Here is a 22,091-nt window from a genome sequence, read left to right as displayed (position 1 = left end):
TTGCTGCAATTTATTCACTTTCATTGCTTGTTACCCGTTACAAATTACCTTATCACAAAACTATCTATCACCTACAATTTCAGTGCTTGCAGAGAAAACCTTACTGAAAACCGCTTGTCATTTCCTTCTGCTCCTCGTTGCGTTCGACACTCTTACTTATCGAAAGGACTACGATAGATCCCCTATACTTGTGGGTCATCACGAAACAAAGATCTAATAGGGGACACATCAATAACTTTAAGATCTTCATCACTATTTTCATAGAAACTAGAAGAACACGCCTTTATAAAGCAATCTTTCTTAGCACGCAATCTAGCGGTTCTTTCTTTGCACTCATCAATGGAAGTCCTCATAGACTTGAGGGACTCATTGATATCATGCTTAGGAGGAGGAGATCTAGGTTTCAAAGAATCAACATCAAGAGAAAGTCTATCAACGTTCCTAGCCAAATCATCAACTTTAAGCAATTTTTCTTCAAGCAAGGCATTAAAATTCTTTTGAGAGATCATAAATTCTTTCACACTATTCTCAAAATCAGAGGGTATCTTATTGAAATTACCATAAGAATGATTGTAGGATTTCCATAATTATTAGAGGAATTACTAGGGAACAGTCTAGGATTAAAGTTTCCTCTATAAGCATTGTTACCGAAATTATTCCTACCAACATAACTAACATCCATAGATTCATTATTATTCTAAATCAAAGTAGACAAAGGCATATCATTGGGATCAATAGAAACACTCTTAATAGCAAAAAATTTCATAAGTTCATCCATCTTTCCACTAAAAACATTAATTTCTTCTATAGCATGCACTTTTTTACTAGTAGATCTTTCGGTGTGCCATTGAGAATAATTAGCCATAATATTATCAAGGAGTTTAGTAGCTTCTCCTAAGGTGATTTCCATAAACGTGGCTCCCGTGGCCGAATCTAAAAGATTTCTAGAAGCAAAATTCAATCCGGCATAAAAAATTTGTATGATCATCCATAAATTCAAACCATGAGTAGGGCAGTTGCGAATCATCAATTTCATTCTTTCCCAAGATTGGGCAACATGATCATGATCAAGTTGTTTAAAATTCATAATATCGTTCCTAAGAGAGATAATCTTAGCGGGAGGAAAATATTTAGAGATTAAAGCATCTTTGCACTTATTCCATGAGTCAATACTATTCTTAGGCAAAGACGAAAACCAAACTTTAGCGCGATCTCTAAGTGAAAATGGAAATAACTGCAATTCAACAATATCATTATCCGTATCTTTCTTCTTTTGCATCTCACACAAATCAACAAAGTTGTTTAGATGGGTAGCGACATCTTCACTAGGAAGGGCAGAGAATTGATATTTCATAACAAGATTCAGCAAAGCAGCATTGATTTCAAAAGATTCAGCATCATTAAGAGGAGTAATTGGAGTGCTAAGGAAATCATTATTATTGGTATTGGAAAAATCACACAACTTGGTATTATCTTCCACCATGGCGACAAGCAATCCAACACACAAGCAAACAAAAAGCAAGCGAAAGAGAGATGAGAAGATTGGGAAAGAGAGGGCGAATAAAACGGCAAGGGTGAAGTGGGGGAGAGGAAAACGAGAGGCAAATGGAAAATAATGTAATGCGAGGGAGATGAGTATGTGATGGGTACTTGGTATGTCTTGACTTGAGCGAAGACCTCCCCGGCAACGGCGCTAGAAATCCTTCTTGCTACGTCTTGAGCTTGCGTTGGTTTTCCTTGAAGAGGAAAGGGTGATGCAGCACAGTAGCGTAAGTATTTCCCTCAGTTTTTGAGAACCAAGGTATCAATCCAGTAGGAGGCCCTCAAAAGTCCCATGCACCTACACAAACAAACAAACAAAGAACTCACAACCAACGCAATAAAGGGGTTGTCAATCCCTTCACGGCCACTTGCGGGAGTGAGATCTGATAGAGATAATATGAGAAGATAAATATTTTTTTGGTATTTTATAATATAGATTGGAAAAGTAAAGATGTGAATAAAAGTAGATAGCAAACTTATATGATAAAAGATAGACCCGGCGGCCATAGGTTTCACTAGTGGCTTCTCTCAAGATAGCATAAGTATTACGGTGGGTGAACAAATTACTGTCGAGCAATTGACAGAAAAGCGAATAATTATGAGATTATCCAGGCATGATCATGTATATAGGCATCACGTCTGTGACAAGTAGACCGAAACGATTCTGCATCTACTACTATTACTCCACACATCGACCGCTATCCAGCATGCATCTAGAGTATTAAGTTCATAAAGAACAGAGTAACGCATTAAGAAAGATGACATGATGTAGAGGGATAAACTTATGCAATATGATATAAACCCCATCTTTTTATCCTCGATGGCAACAATACAATACGTGCCTTGCTGCCCCTACTGTCACTGGGAAAGGACACCGCAAGATTGAACCCAAAGCTAAGCACTTCTCCCATTGCAAGAAAGATCAATCTAGTAGGCCAAACCAAACTGATAATTCGAAAAGACTTGCAAAGATAACTTAATCACACATAAAAGAATTCAGAGGAGATACAAATATTTCTCATAGATAAACTTGATCATAAACCCACAATTCATCGGATCTCGACAAACACACCGCAAAAAGAGTTACATCGAATAGATCTCCAAGAAGATCGAGGAGAACTTTGTATTGAGATTCAAAGAGAGAGAAGAAGCCATCTAGCTAATAACTATGGACCCGAAGGTCTGTGGTAAACTACTCACAACTCATCGGAAGGGCTATGGTGTTGATGTAGAAGCCCTCCGTGGTCGATTCCCCCTCCGGCGGAGCGCCGGCGAAGGCTCCAAGATGGGATCTCGCGGATACAGAAGGTTACGGTGGTGGAAATAGTTTTTCGTGCTCGCCTCTGATGTTTTCGGGGTACGTGGGTATATATAGGAGGAAGAAGTAGGTTGGTGGACGCCCGAGGGTCCCACGAGACTGGGGGGCACGACCAGTAAGGGAGGGCGCGCCCTCCACCCTCGTGGCCGCCTCGATTGCTTCTTGACGTGAACTCCAAGTCCTCTGGATCACGTTCGTTCCAAAAATCACGCTCCCGAAGGTTTCATTCCGTTTGGACTCCGTTTGATATTCCTTTTCTTCGAAATACTGAAGTAGGCAAAAAAACAGCAATACGGGCTAGGCCTCCGGTTAGTAGGTTAGTCCCAAAAATGATATAAATGTGTAAAGTAAAGCCCATAAACATCCAAAGCAAGTAATATAATAGCATGGAACAATCAAAAATTATAGATACGTTGGAGACGTATCACGAACCTACTCCGGCGCCAGCCATCCATCCGTATGGCGCGGCTCATAGCCATTCGCCCGCTATATTAACTTGAGCCCCAGCTCCCAGCCATAGCCAAAGACCCACAATCATTCTCCTCCGGTCCCTTCCTTCTGTCGGCACCACTCCAACCATGGCCTCCTGGCGCTCCAAAGCTCTCTTGGACGTACTTTCGCAGGAGCAGATGAAGGACATCGGCGGCTCCGCTCCCGGCGCGCTCCAAAGCTCTCTTCGACGTATTGTCGCAGGAGCAGACGAAGGAGATCGCCGGCTCCCCCCCGGCCGCCATCCGCCGCCACTACCACAAAGCCGGCACGCATGCGCGGGCGCAGCCGGCAGCGAGGAAGGGTAGTAGACGGTAGGTCGCCGCCGCTCTAGTCCCAGGAAGGACACTGCTACTCCACTGAGTCTACGCCAAGCTTGGTGGGATAAACATCGGCGGCCGATTAGCCGCTTGACCGCGACGTGGAGGCGGAAATCTTTAGAACCTTGTGCTCCGGAGGAGGAGGTTATCGAGGCGGATGAGGAGGAGGCAAAGGCAATGGCCGCCTTTCTCGGGTTCATGGCCGGACATGGTGGTCGGGCGCCGGCAATCGTTTAGATTAGGTTTAAAGTAGGTTTTAGTACGGTTTGTGCGAAATATGTAATGAATTTCGTCCAGTTTGTAGGAAAAGTTTTCGAAATGTAATGAATTTCATCCGGTTAATTTGAATTTTGCTTTGTTTGCACAAATTTTGTCCGGTTAGTTCATATGGTTGTCGAAAGGTATGCGGGCAGCATCGGATGGCATCCATCAGTGTCCTTGGACAGATGCCGGTGTAAATTTGTGGGCCAGCGCTGGAGATGCCCTAACTATCATGCTATAATCGCTAACAGTCCTCCATTATTTGGTAGGGAACAGTTATCCCTCGATCAAAATCAGATCCGCGGTGTTTCGCACTCCTCTCGCGTAAGAGTGTAAACTCTTGCTTACATAAAAATGGAGCAAGTGGACGGCACTGTAGCACGTCATATCACTCAAACTAGCCCGCCTAACGAGCGGGAAACCACCGCCCTCGTCATTTTGTTCTGGATTTCTATCGATCGATCGTGCGAAAATGTTACGCTTCGCAAGTTCTAAAGGAAAAGGCGACACACTTACGACTCATACGCGTCGCACCCCCGACAATCCGGCTCGCACGCCGCTCACCAGAGGGGACACGCGTTGTCTTGCAGTTTCACTGACATGTGGGACTGTAATTGAATAAACCGCCGATAGCCAAAATCTAATCGCTCGGCGGGCGTCGGCTGAGAAGAGAGAAACGGGGGAGGGAGAAGACATCGCCCGCCCGCCGCGCACGGAGTCCAAGAAATATATGGTGATAATGTGAGGTGGGCCATGCTGGAGTCCGGACCGGTTCCGGAGCCCGCTCTGACCGCCCTGGCCCCTCAAGACGCTAGCTGCCCGCCGCATGCATGCATAGCAAGTACTAAAAAACTGGGCTATAAGCCCGCTTATGTGGAGGAGAGAGAGGCATTGACAAAGTCAAGGAGTGGGCTCTGCAAGAGCCCGTCTCTACACGTGCTCCTAGGTATAAAAATAATAATTCTAAAAAAGGCATAAAAAACAATTGTGTCTAAAAAAAGAAAGGTAAAAAACATTTGAGAGGAAATAGATAGAGAGAAAGTGAGAAAAAGTTGTAACCTTATAGCCAACCTTATAGTCAACAGTATGGTAGCATTACATGAGGAAGGAGGGAGTGGTGCACATGCCAAGTTCACTGGGCTGCCGTGTTTCACACTCCTCCGTCGTAACTGTGGAGACAATAGCTTTCATCAAAAATAAACAATGAATACTCGTTGTTCGTCCTCTATATCGGAAAGAATACTTTCATTCGCCGACATGTGGGACGTCGACCATCCTGGTCCACCTGCCATGCACAGAATTATCCTGGTCTACCCCGGTCGTATCGCAGGCCCAACCTTTCCCACTATAAGTTGTTCGGACGAAGGAACCATCATGACATTGTTGAATTCCGCTTCTTCATGAAAACTTCTATACCCATAATACTGCTACCACACGCGAAGACTGGACGGCACTGTACCACGTCATATCACTGAAACCCACTAGGCCAAACTAGCCCGCCTAGGTCATCTATTTTGGAACGGAGGGAGTACGTCTCTGCACTGCTATGATTTTGTGTTGTACGTCTCTGTACTTTTGCTACGATTTCCTACCCTATGAACCAAATGAGGCCTGAATGTATCCGTGTCGACTATTGTCTGATTGATTGCTAAGCCTACAATTTTAGGATCTAGGGCTATTGGTCGATCGACGATGGATAAGTATAAGCGTACCACGAGCTCATCAGCCCCAACGTTTCTCTTTGGTGAGTGTTTTGCAGGTACTATAGCTCGCACAGTAGCTAGCCTACTAACACCAAGAATCATCAAACAAGCCCTGCTGATATGATAAACAGTTCAAACTTACATCTAAGCATGCCATATATTACATCAAAAGCTGGTGAGGATACATCTGTTTCCATAACTCGGAGAGGGTTCGCATGATTCACTATCAAACAAAAGTAGCAAGTACCGCCCACACAAGACAGTGCACTAGCCCTAAGATGGTTTGATAAAACGCATCGTTCTGGTAATTAAACATAGGGCAATGCAAACTACCCTGAAGGATTAGCGCGACCAACTATTTCTTGTCATCGATCTCTCGGGCAATGACCATAGCACGGACAGCGGCATGGGAATCGATCTCTGGGGCGATGTCCACAGGACTGACCGCGACATCGGAATCGATCTCTGGGGCGATGTCCACAGGATGGACTGCGACATCGGAATCAATCTCCGGGGCGATGCCAACAGGACGGGCCGCGACATCGGAATCATCGAGGACGTCCACCGGCACCTGCACAACCCTAACATATTAGCAAGCACATTGCAAATAATCAAAAACCACAACTATGGTAATAAGCCATTATTTTTTACCTTGTGCAGCTCACCGGGGGATCTCATCCCTCCGGGTGCCATCTCCTCGTCCTCGATGGGGGCCATCACCTTGCCAGGGGAATACTGCTTCTCAACAGCGACTATCTCCTCAAACTCGGCCTTGAGCCTCGCATACGTGGCCATCAGATTTTCTGGGGTAGGCACGGTGGGGCCCTTGCTGTTCTTCCAACTTTATTTGAGGAGTTCGTCCGCCAACGTCGTCAACTCTTTGGCCAGTGCTTGTTTCTTGGAGTTCTTCGTCTCCATAGCTTGGCCTGCCAACATGGTCAACTCGTTGGTCGGTTCTCGCTTCCTGGAGATCGCTGTCTCCAGTGGGTTGTCCGCCAGCAACTCTTTGCCTAGTGCTCCAGGATCCATCAATGAACTGACAAACAAAAAGCAATCGAAAGGAAACCACAAGCGCAATGAATACGGGAAAGAATAGGATGTGAGAATCGGTCGGTGCTTCGCAAAAAGAAGATTCTTCGAATGAAAATATAGCAGAATAACGGATTCGCCCACCTTTCCTTCGTCGGTACAGAAGAAAAATGGCAGGAGCGAGTAGCCTGGAGTGAGGTTTTCTTCAAGAAAGGGAAGAAAGGGCTTCAACGAGCGTTCCAGTGAAATGATGGTTGCTTCGTCTAGTCCAACTTGGAGGCCACCTTACCACTGCTGGTAAAGGTGTGGGTTTTGTGATATGACGGGTCATGACGGCCACACCGGGGTGACAGGTGAGTCTCGACTGTAGCGCCTCGCTGTGATTTGGTGGATGGCACGCCGACCCGGATGCTTTGATGTCCCGCATGTAGATAGAGCGGCTAGTCATATATAGGCGTGCTCAATATTGTGCACCGTGACCAAGGCAGAGAGGAAAACAAGAGAACTATGTAATTAATGCATGAGTTTAATTAGGGTAGTTTTGTAAAGTACGAGATACATTCCTCCAATCGCAAAATGTCTTAGTTCATGAGATTTGAGATTTGAGCCCTATAAACCGGAAAGGGAGGGAGTACTGCACACGGTGTAGTCTAGTCACTTGTTGAAATCTCTAGAAAGGCAAATACTCCTTTCCGGTTTACAGGGCTATACTACTCCCTCCGTCTAGGTGTGTAAGTCATCTTACGAAACCAAATAGTCCCAAAACACTTAGGCGCGGTGCATTAACTTCTACCTTGTTTCTTGTTTCTTAACATATCAACCAATAAGAGATGAGAGGTGTGCATGCTTTTAATGACTTGCAGTGGCTAGTTCATTGCATGCAATGCTATTAATTAGCAAATAAACATTGGTGACCCCAGGAGGAAACGGTGCTAAGCGCGTGGACCTATGCAGAATGAGTATCAACCAATGGATGATGGAGTTTAATTGTTAAACAATTCAATGAGGGAAGCTTCGCTACAAATTCAACGACTTACTCACCTAGACGGAGGGAGTAGCAAGTACTAGTACTACAATAGTGGGCTCAAATAGCAATTTTGTCTCATGCAAGAGCCTGGCTACTATATGCGCGCTCCAGGGCACCGCACCACGCGAGCGTTCGCAACTGCCACGTTCGGGTTGCGCTTGGCTCTTCGCCTCTTCTAGAAGACGAACAATGATGTTACTCCTACTTGTACAGTATCGAATCCACTGCTGCATGTCCGTCCACCTCGTGCGGGAGGGATAGCGTTTAGCGAAAGCTTCTACTTACTGCTCCTGCCTTTGCGTCTATGACAGGTGGGCCCAATAGGTGGTTGGCCCTCCTGTCATGCAGCCAAAGGCAGGTGCAGTTAAGGCACCGGAGCTCAGTCCGCAAGGGAGAGGGCGTTGTAGTAATCAAATTTCTCGGTCTTGTACGAGTTGACGCGACACATCAAAGCACTGCACTCGATATAAGTCTTTTTACACATTTCAAATGGACTACAACATACAGATGTATGTAGACATAGATGGTGCTTGGATCCAAGGGACTTATTTTAGTTTGACTAAAAATAGTCTCTTTAAGAGGCTAAAGTTCCAAGCACCCCTGACTAAAGAGGGGCTAAAACTAGTCTTGAGACTAAAAATTTTTAGTTAGGGGTACCCCTACTAAAATGTGGATTAGTCCTCTCTCTCCTCATTTAACTCCTCTCCTTTAACACATGCGAGTTCTGGATTGGAGGGTTTGGAGGATAATAAATGCTCATTAACTTGATTTTCGTCTCTTTAGTATTTGGATCCAAGCATGGGTGAGGCTAGCAAGTTTTAGTCCCAGTACTTTTAGTCATGAGACTAAAACGTATCCAAGCACCCTCTTATTCTGCTTCGTATGTAGTCACTTGTTGCAATCTCTAAAAAGACTTATATTTGGAAACGGAGGGAGTACAACGCATGCATGCATGCCGTGACTTTCCTTTTGATACTTGCATGTGTTGATTTGATGCACCTTGCCAAATTTTGACTATAAATTTAACTAACCAAATTTTCATGCATGTCACAAAAAATTACGGGGCTGTTTGGATTGTGACTATGTTTGTCTTATGTTGCCACCTTATTTTTCCCACACTTGCCTAACTTGAGTTGCACAAATTGTTAGACACACTTTGGCTTGCCTAAGGGAATCTTGCCACAATTTTTGTGTCTATGACATGTGGGGTTCACTGCTAATAAAAAAATTCTTGTCTTAGGTGTGGCTAATAAAAAGACTTATATTTAGGAACGGAGGGAGTAGAAAATATAAATAATAATGCATGTTGGGGCAACCCACGTTTCGGCTAATTTTAGCAGTGGGCTTGTTCACAATTTTTACGAGGGGGTGGTTGTTCATTTAATGGAGGGACTTGTAGTACCAGACTTGAACGATAGTACAAAGTGCGACCTGGCACACCGTAACACCACTTGGAACAAGTGGGTAGCTATCTCAAAAAAATCAACAACTAAAAAACCGCGACCTGGCATGTAGTACACAATTTTAAATGATTGTTTTGATGGAGTGAAAAAGGAAAACTACCCCACTACGTATATATAGCTCGGAGCCTCCGCGCTTGCTTGCTAGGGTTGCTCTATTCACACACTCTCATCCTCTCCAGATCTAAACAAGATAGGGGTGGTAACACTGTCTTTCTCCCTTCAAAAAACATTGTCTTTCTATCCTCACCACTGGTTACAGATCCGGACGTATCCCCCTCCGCCGGTGAAGGGGAGGAGGGGCAGCGTTTAGGCCGTCGTCGACAGCGAGGGAGGAGACCCACTGCCGGCCGCACCGTTATCTCTGGCCGAGCGCCGGCGCGGGAGGTCCTCCGATCCCTTCGTCGTTGCCTGTGGGCGGATCCGACCTCCCGTCGCCCACCTATCCACATCCCGACGACCTTCAGGTATATCTTCGTTCAAAACCGTCTTAGCTCTACTTCCCCAGCTCGCTACGTCGCTGCATGTGCATCATTTTCTACCTCTCAGCCCCTCTCAATCGGATGGTCCAACGTCACCTATTTTTTTCTATTGTTAGAGGTAAAGCTACTTCATGGAGTCGAATCTTGTACTCCCTCCGTCCGAAAATGCTTGTCATTGAAATGGATGTATCTAGATGTATTTTAGTCCTAGACACATCCATTTTGATGACAAGTAATTCCGAACGGAGGGAGTACTTGGTTCAAACAAGAAATAAAGTGGGGGTGGGGGAATTTAGTATGTACTCCTACATCGGACTTGGTACAAACAGGAAGGAAAGGGGGTGAAAGTAGTACAGACTGGTCATCCAACCGGTCTCTTGGTCGAAAAGAGAAATATAGGGGTAACGTTGTACACAGTGGTATGACCAGGACTAGATTTGATATCCACGCATAGGAGTAGGTGGCTAGAGTGAAAAAAATGGGACCAACCCAGATATGTTTCTTGGATGTTTGTTTCTCGGGGCAACAAACTATGAATCACCACTTTATGCCCCTGTTTACGTACATGGTGCTGGACTGCTGGTGCACCCACTGTCGCATTCCCTTATACCAAATATTTAGCTATTCTTAATCTAATGTCCCTGGTAAAAACGAAGCCATCCCTCTGTTATAAGCCATGACAAGTTTAGCCAAATGTTTTTTCCTGTAATTGTTTGAGACTCTGACTGTTTCCTCTCTACCTTTCTGTGCAAACAGGGATATCCAACTCACCTGGTTGCTGTTGTGACCTTTTGGTGCACTGCACAAAACTCCTCTTAAAAAAAGTGACTTTTGTGCTGTTTAACTAGAATGTCAGAATGGAATAGTTGGTTCATTTTGGTGGAACTGCACAAAGGGAGATTTGTGTTCCAATCCTCATCATCCATATTGGCGCCATAACCTTTCTTTAGGTAAGAATGATATTTAATGCATGTGTTCATCTCTATTTTCCGACTGCCATGAGAAAATAATGCTATTTTTTACCATAGTTTTAAATAGCATGCTAAGCATCTTAGCGGCGGACCTCTTCCAAATGCTATAGTGTGCTATAGCGAAGCTATCGCGCGCTATTTAAAATGTGTGTTCATTTGTTTGGACCAAAGTCACTTAGCGCAAGACCTTTTGTAAACGCTATAGCATGCTATAGCGGAGCTATAGCGGGCTATTTAAAACAGTGTTTTTTACTAGTACACTTGTACTCCCTCACTAACAAAACCAATTCTGAATTAGAAGGCCCATCATGTACTTGGTTTCACCAACTGGTGAGGAGAAAGAGAAACAGGAAAAGGAAGAAGAAGAAGAATAAACAGTGCCAAGGCCATCTTGCTGAAGCCAGAGGCCTCAGTCAAGGCCATTCAAGGGCTCCGGCAACGACTACCTTACATGTGAGACGATCCTCCAGGGAGCCCTTCCACTTCTGTTGTCTCACTTAATTAATTAGCAGTACTTAAGTACCACTAATTTATTGCTGCCTAATTTTCCTGTCGGAGTTAAACAAATCTTTAGTAGGACCCTATGCTGAATCATGTACGTGTGTATGTTTGTCTATGGAGGTGAATCATGTGGTGGAGCAGGGAGGGAATATTATTAGTGTCATGACATAATAGTGCTATTGTTTTGCATGTCAATTTATTGCTATTGGTTCAATGAGGCAATGTTTTGCGTATTGTCCGGCATGAATTTGATGCTACTATTTGAGTAATATGCTAATGTCTTCCTATCCTTTCTCACTAAGCTAATGAAGGTTTCACCTTGTTACTACTTGTGCAAACAGGGATCATGTTGTGCCAATCATACATTTTAGTGGAACTACACAAGACAATACAATGAACTGTATCCCAGCTAGTGCTTTAACTCTGCTGGAAGTTCTTGATAATCTTTCGATATAATCTCAACACTGGTAAAGAAGAGTGATTTCAACCATACATTTGGAGTGCACAAAAATATATACTATTGAGTGATTCCAGTGAGTGCTTTATCATCTCTTATGGGACTACATGAATAAGCTTTTTTTCTCAGGTTGGTACGGGCCTAAGGCCTTCATCCATATTAGTTTGTTATCATCTCTATTTGTATCGTGCTACTGTCATGAGAAACTCCTTTATCTTTGCACCTTAAAGTTTTGCAACCTATGATAAATGGCAATGCTTCGAGTGTTGAGCTAATTGGCACTGATTAAATAAACTAATACCTCACTTTAAGCAAGACTACTATGTTGCTAACTTTACCCATTAAGATAATGAGGGTGCTTCTATTTGTTAGTGTATGTTTCATCAACTAGTCCTACTATTACAGTAATCTCACTCTCTCAATATATGTGCCAACAGGGATGCTCGATTTTGGTGGAACCGCACAAAAACTTTGGGTGCTTCATTGCCTCGACAGCTTCCGTCCTTTCCTGTCAGTCGCTAATCACAGCTTGCTTTCTTCCTTCACTGTCAGTCGCTTCGCTTATCTCGGCTTCCAGTCAAGGGAAATAGTAATTGATATGCTACCTCACACAGGTTGGTACTGGTCTTTATCGTGATTATTGTGCTTGTCATGTATTGGTAATTTTGTATCGTGCTACTGTTTGCCGATTTTATAAAGGAGTAACTTGGAGCCTGAACTCGCACACAAATCATTGCATTGGGTGATTTCAGTAGAACTGCACAAAATGATCAGATGGACAGATACTTATGTTGCTGCCATGTACTCCAAAGTTCACTCAGACAAGCATCGATGTTGACAAGAAGTGCCTATATTCATTCGAGTATCAACCGGCGTCAACCAGTTGTCAAACTCCCAAGTATTAGGAGAGTGAACGCCAAAAATATTGCTTGGTGCATAGCCTAGAAGAACACAGTCCAGTCTTTGGTCCCAACTTGTGCCTTTTGGTTATCGGTAGATATGGTAGCGAACTGTATGGCATGGAATCTAAAGATTCCAGACAAGTTGGTTGACGCGTATATTCATCTCGCACTTAATCAGTCTGCACGCCAGGGATGCTCCATTTCAGTGAAACTGGACAAAAAATTTGGGTGGTTCATTTCTCAACCGCCTCCTTTCCCGTCTGCAATATAGAATTTTGGCGAGCTACAGGACCAAGATGAGCTAGTAAACTAGTTGGATGAAAGTAGTGGCCAAGTTGCTCAAACCTCGCTCGGCACGAGGCCACTATTTGAGGATAAACCTACAAGCAAAATTCAGATTGTCTGTGCTGCCTCTTATGTACTCGAAAGTTTACTCGTACAAGAACTAATTTTAGCAAGAAGTACCTCCGACTGAACACCATTTACCAATCTGTACCCTAGGTAATTAAAGTTCGTCCATGGATCATATTGGCTGCGATCTCAATCATTTGGATGCATAAACATACTGAACATGTGTATATCTGAATCTTTTTGTGAATTATGTATGAATATTGTCGTGTGTTCTATTAATCATTTGGATGCATAGATATGCTGAGCTTGTGTATATATGAATCTTTTGAGTTGTTGATAGTGAATGTTGGCTATGAATATGAACGTGTCCTGTGAACCTGAGTTTGATACGAATGTTTACCTTTTCTGTTGTATTTGTGTGTGATCTTGTTAGTATGCCTACTGTGGGGTATGTGACGTGTGGGTGTCAACGACACACCTTCCCGAGTAGAATTGCACCTGCTTTGTTAGGGTAGCAACGGCGCATCAGCTCTTTTTAATCTTTTTATTACTCTGTCTTCCCCTTTCCCCCGCTCAACCCCTTTCGTAATGTTTTTGGCCTCAAAATAAACATAGTAATGCGTTGTTTTTGGGGCTTGATGAAAAATCGAGTGCTGGTTTCTGTAGGTTGGCCCGCCCAGCAAATGGGCTGCTGGTCCACCACGACGGACTGGGAGGCTAAAAATACAAGTTGTATGGTGCAGAGGCAAGTAAAAAAATGCTATCGAGAGCCATCCACTGAAGAAAAAAAATCGCTCCTAATGTGCTTCTTCAGTCGTGCCGCCGGCCCCCTCTTTAATCCAGTTCGCTCGGGGATCTGGTATCATTTTTTTCCAGCGGGCGAACAAGTATCAGCTAGGCCTAGGTTTTGTATTTTAACATGCGTAGCCCACGACATAGGGAGACAGTGGTTCAACTTATTTTTTGAGGTCCATACCGGCCTATGGGCTTTTTCTTAAAGATCGGCAGCCCAATGTATTTTTTTAATAAAACGTAGGTCTCTGTTCTATTTATCTATATATAAAAATAATAGTGTTGTGTCCAATTTGTGTTTTCCCTTCTAATCACATTATATATATTTATATTATTACTATTATCTTATACTCCCTATGTCCAATAATATAAAAACGTTTGGCACTACACTAGTGTCAAAAACGTTCTTATATTATGAGACGGAGGGAGTATTTTATAGACACTTATATATATATATATATATATATATATATATATATATATATATATATATATATATATATATATATATATATATTATAAAAACATCCCACGTGTTATTAACTTATAAAAGTAAATGTTTAACAGAAGTTGGCAAGGAAAATCTTGGTTGTTTTTGACTCACAGGCATGAAAAATCCTGGTGATTGCGTACAAAAGTTTGTGAAGATTTTAAGGACCAATTTAATAATAACGCGCTCATTTTTATTTTGAGCAATAACTCGCTAATTTTTTAATTATATATTTAAAAAATATGCCTCTCCGGTTTATTCTTTGATATTAATTGCTCCTTCTAACATAACATTATATATAACGAGCCCAGCTAATTCGTGTATTTCAAGGAAGTGCAAATGGGCTGGGATTTCTTAGAAAATATAAATGGGCCTGATTGACGCGAAACTATTTGTTCACCCAGCCCAGCAAATGGACTGTACATCCTAGAAAACATGGGTTAAATATATGCCACATTTTTTAAGGCTGGCATGTGGGCCAATAGGTCGAAGCCTACGTAGGGCGTTGTCAACTTGGTCAACAAATGATTGTGACATCCACAGCCATTGGATTTATATCCAACGGCCGGCATGTACCTTCAATCTCTCGTCTTCTTCCTCCAGCTTCGCCGGGATGGCCTGGTCCGGCCTCCGGCGGCTAGCGGCTCTGCTTAGCACGCATCGCTGCGAAGCGCTACCCCACCGTCGGCCAGGCTATCCCTCCACCCCTCGACACCTCCTGTTACTCTCCACAGACTGCAGCCCCACGCCGCAACAGAACCAGTTATAACCCTTCTCCTCCTCTCAATCTGCGACTCCACTGCCGCGTCTTCCCATCTCCGGGTCGTTCCCGTCTGGGGCCTCGCCGTCGTCCACCGCCTCGCTGCGCTCGGTGCGGCGTGGTCAACAAACGAGAGCCATCGGAAAAGGACTGTACGTGGAGAGCCTGACGGCTGGGACCCACGAGGTCCATGGTCGTACGCAAGGAAAGTTCCGCCTTATTAAGCTGAAAAAAATGTTTCCTCCACCTGACAGCTGGGACCCACCGGCTGTATCTTCGCACGGAAGGAAGTGCCTCCTTGTTTTGCGAAAAAAATTATTCATCCAGTTGACAGCTGAGACCCGTCAGATTTGGTGGCTGACTTGTGGGCCTACTAAGCGAACGTGTACGCACGGCTTTGTCAACTTAATCAACAAATGATTCTAGCAGCTGAACCGTTGGATGTTAATCCAACAGCCATGCTCCTTCTTCAACCTCTGTTCTTGCTCCCTCCGTTTCAAAATAGATGACTCAACTTTGTACTAATTTTAGTACAAAGTTAGTATAAAGTTGGGTCATCTATTTTGGAACGAAGGGAGTAGTAATTAAGGAATAGCTAAGAAAGGATCTGAGTGAGGAGTGCTCGAGAGTAGGCCACTCACGAGGAGTGAAGACTACCTGAGAGTAGTAGGCATCCTTAATATAGTGACAAAAGCGTGAAAACGCAATCTTGAAAAAAAATACATAAAGTTTTTAGATGTAGGTTGTGAAATTAATAACATTTATGCAGGATTTTTTTTTGTCACCCGCAATGGGCACCACAAAATAATATGTGGTTTTCTTCTAGCAAGCAACTGCTAATCTCAAGTTAAAAGTAAGGAAAGTCCCCGCACGAGGTGCAGTGTGCATCAGGAAAGAAAAAGGAATTTGTGCCGAGAAAGAGAACTTATCAATCTCCTCTTTTGTTCAACCTATTAGTCAAATTGAGCGACATTACAAATGTGCAACTTTCCAAACATCTCAGGCCATTAGTGCTCGCAGCCGTTAGGAGAGATAGGTGGTTTGTCTCTAGCGGTGTGAAAACTAATTACTCGTATTTTTTTTTTACAGAGAAATTTGGTAGCGCGGGTGGGGTGGGGGGGCACCTATTTAGATATAGTAGATCCCCTAGAGGCCCATTTTTGTTAGATTATTCATGCTTTAGTTACTCCCTTCATTTTTATATATAAGGCGGTAAACTCAGATTATATGTACCCATATAAAATTTAATGCATGCTTTGCAAGCAGCTTTTCTTTTCGTTTACTGGGATCATTAATACTCCACATGCATGCAAGGAAACTGAGTGGAGAAAGTAGATGATTGTCATTATGACTGTATACGTGCAAGTATTAAATAGGTTGCTACTACGAGAATATCACTAGTTTTTCCTCGATTACTGTTCATGGCCTTGTATAGATGCAAAATGTATATTCCATAGTAGTCTTGTATAAGTAAATGGAGGGAGTATTATGTAAATAACTTTTTTTTGCTAATCCAACTAGAAATTGCTTGTTAATAGCTCTTACTGAAGAGATATCACACGCCAAAAAAGACATACTCCATACAACACTATAAAGGAACCAGGAAATGGGAAACTCCTAAACGACCTAAGGATTATCAACCGAGGAGCCCACGATCATCGACACAAGACTGCCAACACTCATGTCACTCTGATCTTTATTGTCGATATTCTCAATAATCCTGTAGACTAGATACTGTTTCGAGCGCGATCTCAGAAGTATTGTGGAGTCACATCAGAAACTGATGTTGCTTTCATAGACTACCACATTGCTAGGAATATTCTGATGCCTTTCATTCCTAGTAATGAAGAAGTAGCTAAGAAGGGATTTGAGCTGGGAGTGCTTGAGAGTAGGCCAGTCGGGAGAAGTGAGGGCTGCTCGAGAGTAGTAGGCATCCCTAATAAAGTGACAAGGGTGTGAAAATATCTTCTCACGGCCATCGACCAAAAGGCAATCTAAAGAAAAAAACACATAAATAGGTTGTGAAATAAATACTTACATTTATGGAGGATTCTTTTGTCTCTATCTTTCCCTATATATCTTTCCCTAATAATAAAGCACGGATCGACTTTGTCGGGTTCACCGTCACAATACATTTTCTTCCTGTGAATTATGCTTTTAATTTGAATTTAAAACGTATAAGCGAGGTGGTACTAATAAAATTTGATACGTCCCGAACGAGCGAGGCGTAGATGCATCCTCATACTGGCGACGACGGCTTCCCCGGTGGGCCGAGCCACGGCACGGATTGCTTCCGGGTTCACCGTCATTATTTTTCCATCGAATTCAAAAAATAAAAAGCCAGGCCACATATACATAGTACTTAGGAGTCGAATTCAACACCTCCACTTCGTTACCCAAGGGTGCAACCAATTGAACTAGCGTATGATACTGTTTGGAGTGGGCCGCTCATACTAATGAATAGTACTACCCATGACCTGCAGTGCTTCACCGGGCTTGAAAAAATAGAGTGCTAGGCCTTTGCTGGGCCGCAAGCCGCGTGGGAGAAAATAGATAGCGCTGGGGATCAGGTGAGCATCCATATTTTATGTTAGACTAGTTGAACGCCCGTGCGTTGTCACGGGACAACAAACTTACACAAAGAGACATTTATCAAATCATCACAATACTATGCATCATGTATGTCGTATGCAGCTTATGAGCTTGTTTAAACAAATATTATCTTATACAAACACAGCCTTTTGCCTCTTGAGCACCGGCGCTCGTGTCCACGCTACAAAATCACTACATATGAATGTTATTTATCATCTCAAAAGGTTAAAAATAATAGTACTGATATTTGCATCCTGTACAAAAATAACAAGCAGAGGGAACGAAATGCAAATAGAAATCTGTAGAAACACGACAAACCTTCTTATTTTTGCACATGCTGCATTCATTTAAATTGTTGAGTTTTATAAGCTCAAATAACATGTAGAATACTACATGTGTGAATTTTGTGGTGTTTTTATTACAAATGGAGACTTTTGAAATAATAATTTTGGCACCGCTGCAGGAAGTCCAAAGTGAATTTACTGTCTTACACTTACTAACTGAACAAAATAGTAAGGTGCACTGCATCATATTCATACCAAATTCGGAGCTCATGAATCATCCTTTTCTTCTCATCCAGGTGCACTGGTATCCAAGCACCATGGCAATGGGACAGAACACAAGGTAAGCAGGGGATACTATAAGAAATTCACTTGGATGGTTTGACCAAAATGCAACTTAGCTAATGGAATATTGGAAGGATTTCCTATTAACATGGAACTGAACAGAAGGCTTGACTAATTATTTGGCAGGCCGCACTTAGACCATTTACTATATCTTCAAACAACCAAAGACCAACTTTTTTAATTTGTCCCATTATGAGGTTAAAAATGGACCCTTCCTGAAGTCCTCCTTCAAAAAGCACGGATTGACTCATTGGGTTCACCGTCAAAATACGCTTCTTCCCATGAATTTACACTTTCAGTTTTTTTTTCAACACGTTCATATTTATTTTCTATATTCAAGGTGGTACTAATCTATCACTTCATACAAAATTTCAGGGTTGGGCCACAGCACGCACACGAAGCTAGCCCAAGGAATTACGAAAATAATTGCCAGCCCCTGGAGTCAAACTCGCGAGCTCGAATGTATTTACACAGCGACCAAGCCAACTAAGCTAGCTCGGTTATACAATTATACAAGTAGTAGTTTGTCATATACTCCGTTCAATCCATCTAGCCAAGTTACTATTTTGGGCGCGTCTAGCCCAGTTGGGCCTCCATATGCCCACCGGCCCAATCAAATTAATTTTTTGCCAGACCATCAATTGATAAATAATTTGTTTTTTGGGGGGCCTTTTTCAGTTTTTTTGTCCGTCCATCAAATGATAAAAAATGACCGCTTTTATGGGTCTTTTTCGGACATAAAGGTGCGTTCATGGGCCACGCCCCACACGCGGAGCAGCAAAAAATAAATCGTTGTGTGGGAATAGATCTCACGACCTCCTCCTATATTGTTCCAATAGTTGCAACCAACTATGCTAACACACACATATATTAATTTGTCCCACCTCGCTGGTTTAGAGTGATTCCTGCCAGTTTATATACTTCATAAGTTACATGAAATATCAGCAAGACGAGAATTGATGAAACATAATTGCGGGTCCTCTTCGAGGCATTAAAGGAAGGATGCATTTCGACAATTAAAACGAATTATGTGGGCTGTCTTGGTGGGCATGTAATATAGGAAGAATCAACAATTAAAAGGAATTGTATGGCCTTCTTAGGAAGGATGGATGGATTTCAAGGACATTTACATGGCAAGGATTGGACGTGTTGGTATTGTGTGGCTTGTCTTAGGAAGGAAGATGGATTCGCATGTCAAGGATTTGGGCGTGCTAGAGTTTCTTAAATTAAACGCGTGTGATATGGCTAAAGGAAATGTGAAAGGCAAGATGGCAACAATGGGAGGTCTATGCTGCGAAATAAGAAGGGAAGGAAATTGACTGACCAAGACCCACGGAACGAAATTATATTGAAAATCGTGTCATTATATATTATATAAATATAAATAAAAGCAGGGAAAATAAAATATTCGGTCAAGCACGGACGTGATAACAATTTAATTCCCTAGACCACATGCCGCTGATTTTTGTTTTAGGAAATGGGACAAGATATACATTGAAAATCTAGCATACACGCTAGCCACTATATCAAGGCATTTTTTGTACTAATAGAGAGACTGGATTTATTCTCCTTTTTTTACGAGAAGAGACTGGATTTATTCTGTAGTCATAAATATCATGTAAAGTTATTTCGTACTATAGCTGAGACTGGATTTATTTTTAGTCAGAAAGATTATGAGGGCTAGGCAATGAGTTATAGGATGAAACATACCTTTATTTTTTACTTCCACTATTTGGAGGGAGTAGCTCGTGGATGAGGGAACTCACGTCTAGCTCAACGAGATTAACTTTTGAAGTTTTATTAAATACTTTCTTTCACTACCACAGTTGAACGATAGTTAGTCGTGCAATGGCCAAACACATCGTCTTAAGATTCACCATGTCCAAACGTTTTCTGATCAGGCGTACACCACGACCACTGTATGCGGGATGAGAAGGAGGATAAGTGATGATACATGTGGGATACTATGTTCAAATGCAGGACGTGCACATACTGGGAGGTGTTCTTGAGCCATGTTTATTTGCGCTAGGTCTGTATGATATTATTTTTCTCCTGTTGCAACGCACGGGCATGTTTGCTAGTTATATATAAATATACCCCACAATGGTTTCCGCCAAACAATATGTATTTTTTTCTAGCTAGCAACTGCTAATCTCATGTTAAAACTAAAGAAAGTCCACGCAAGAAGTGAATTGAAGAAAACAAAAAAGATTTTTTGTTGAGAAAGAATAGTTATCAGTCCCCTCTTGTACTCAATCTATTAGTTAAATTTAGCCGCATTATAACTCAACTTTCCACTCATCTCAGACCATTAGTGCTCGCAGCCGTTGGATGTTCGGGTTAGGCGTTTTCGGCCGTCTAATTTATTCCATTGAGAAATTACAATTAGGCACTCTAGCGTCCTCTCATGCTATCAAGCTCTATAGTCGTCGATTTCTTCGACCTAGCCTTCATCAGCCATTGGATTTTTTTAGGGGCAAAAACTCCAAAAAAAATCATGAAAGTCCACATGAAGTAGGGTACATCTGATGTCATGGGGAGCACCAAGCGAGACATGGCGTCCCAGACCTCTAGACAATGAAAACTTGGGTAATCTATGTGCTTCATAATTAACAACATGACTCTCAAAAGTGAAAGTACAGTGAAACATAGCCGCTTTAAGGTTTATCTTGCTGATAATTGCTCCATATACACCCCGGACACTCATGTTAATGTCTGAGACGACCTGTTGACAGTCCGATGCCACAACGAAGTGTTGGATTCCCAGGTCTTCTGCAAGAGCTAACACCTCACGGCATGCGACAACTTCTAGGGAAGCTGGGTTGAGAACTCCTACGACCACAAGTGACGAGCTCCCTAGATAGTATCCCCCTTCATCTCTGTAGACGGCCGCAGCAGAGGCTCCTTTCTTGCCAAAACTCCTGCGTCAACATGTTTTTACAGTGTCCCGATGGTGGCTTCTTTGGTTGTGTTTGCCTTTGCATTGGCAACACTGAGCTCCCAACCATATGTTGTTGATTACCTTCGATTATGCCAAGATCAGTAATAACTTTCGTAATGAAGCCATGAGTCGCGTGGGTACTCTGGAAGATTGGCTCATGGATGGCCTTGCACCTAGCATGCCATATAGACAATAAAGTAACCACCACAAGAACAAAATCTGCATGCGATAATAATTCCATCAGTGTGAACAGCCATCACTTTGCCTTAGGGTCAGTTGTGGCTATGATTTTATGTGCGATCTCCTCAAGGGCCCACACACTCCTCGACGAGGTGCACTCCACGAGAGAGTGGCGCCATGAGTCCCGGACTCCACATAGTCCGCATTTGGGGGGGGGGGTCAGCCATGTAATGATGTGCTCGAACATCATTTGTCGGAAAAGAATGTTTTGGCAGTTTCCATAAGAATTTCCATGCTCCTTCCTCAGCCTTGGAGCTGGATAGTCCCGCGGCGTCCTCTAGCCACGCCTCTCTTTGTTTCCTAGTAGCAACAAGCATATTGTATGCTGATTTCACAGACAAGCAGCCATGTTTCTCATAATGCCAAGCCCAAAAATCGGGTATATACCGTAACGGTATTCTGAAGATTACTTGTGCATCCATTGGCATGAAGGTTGCTTGAACAAGTTGTCTATCCCAGGAGGCCGTCACACTCGTGATGAGCTCAGAGACCAAAGTTGGTGGGTTCGGTGTAATACACCCATAAGGCCGCATCAGTTCATCTCTTGGCAACCAGTTTTGTGTTCAAATATTTGTGGTTGCTCCGTTGCCAATTCGTTTGCCATTGGATGGACACTAAATTCTGGTTAAGATGGTTGATGGCCGGAAGCACAACCTGGGCTAGATATCCTAATGGGCTGCTATTCCCATGACACTTTTGTATTTAATAGAGCTGGTATGGGCCGCCTTGCCTGGTGGGTGCACCAGACGAAGCAAGATTGCCTTGAAAAATTGAACCCAGGTGAAGCAACATCTGTTCAAAGAAATCCATAGGAAATTCAGTGATTCCATTGGAAAT

This window comes from Aegilops tauschii, chromosome 5, assembly GCF_002575655.3.
Source record: "Aegilops tauschii subsp. strangulata cultivar AL8/78 chromosome 5, Aet v6.0, whole genome shotgun sequence".
In the NCBI taxonomy this organism is placed as follows: Eukaryota; Viridiplantae; Streptophyta; class Magnoliopsida; order Poales; family Poaceae; genus Aegilops; species Aegilops tauschii.
This window is presented reverse-complemented; position numbering follows the sequence as displayed.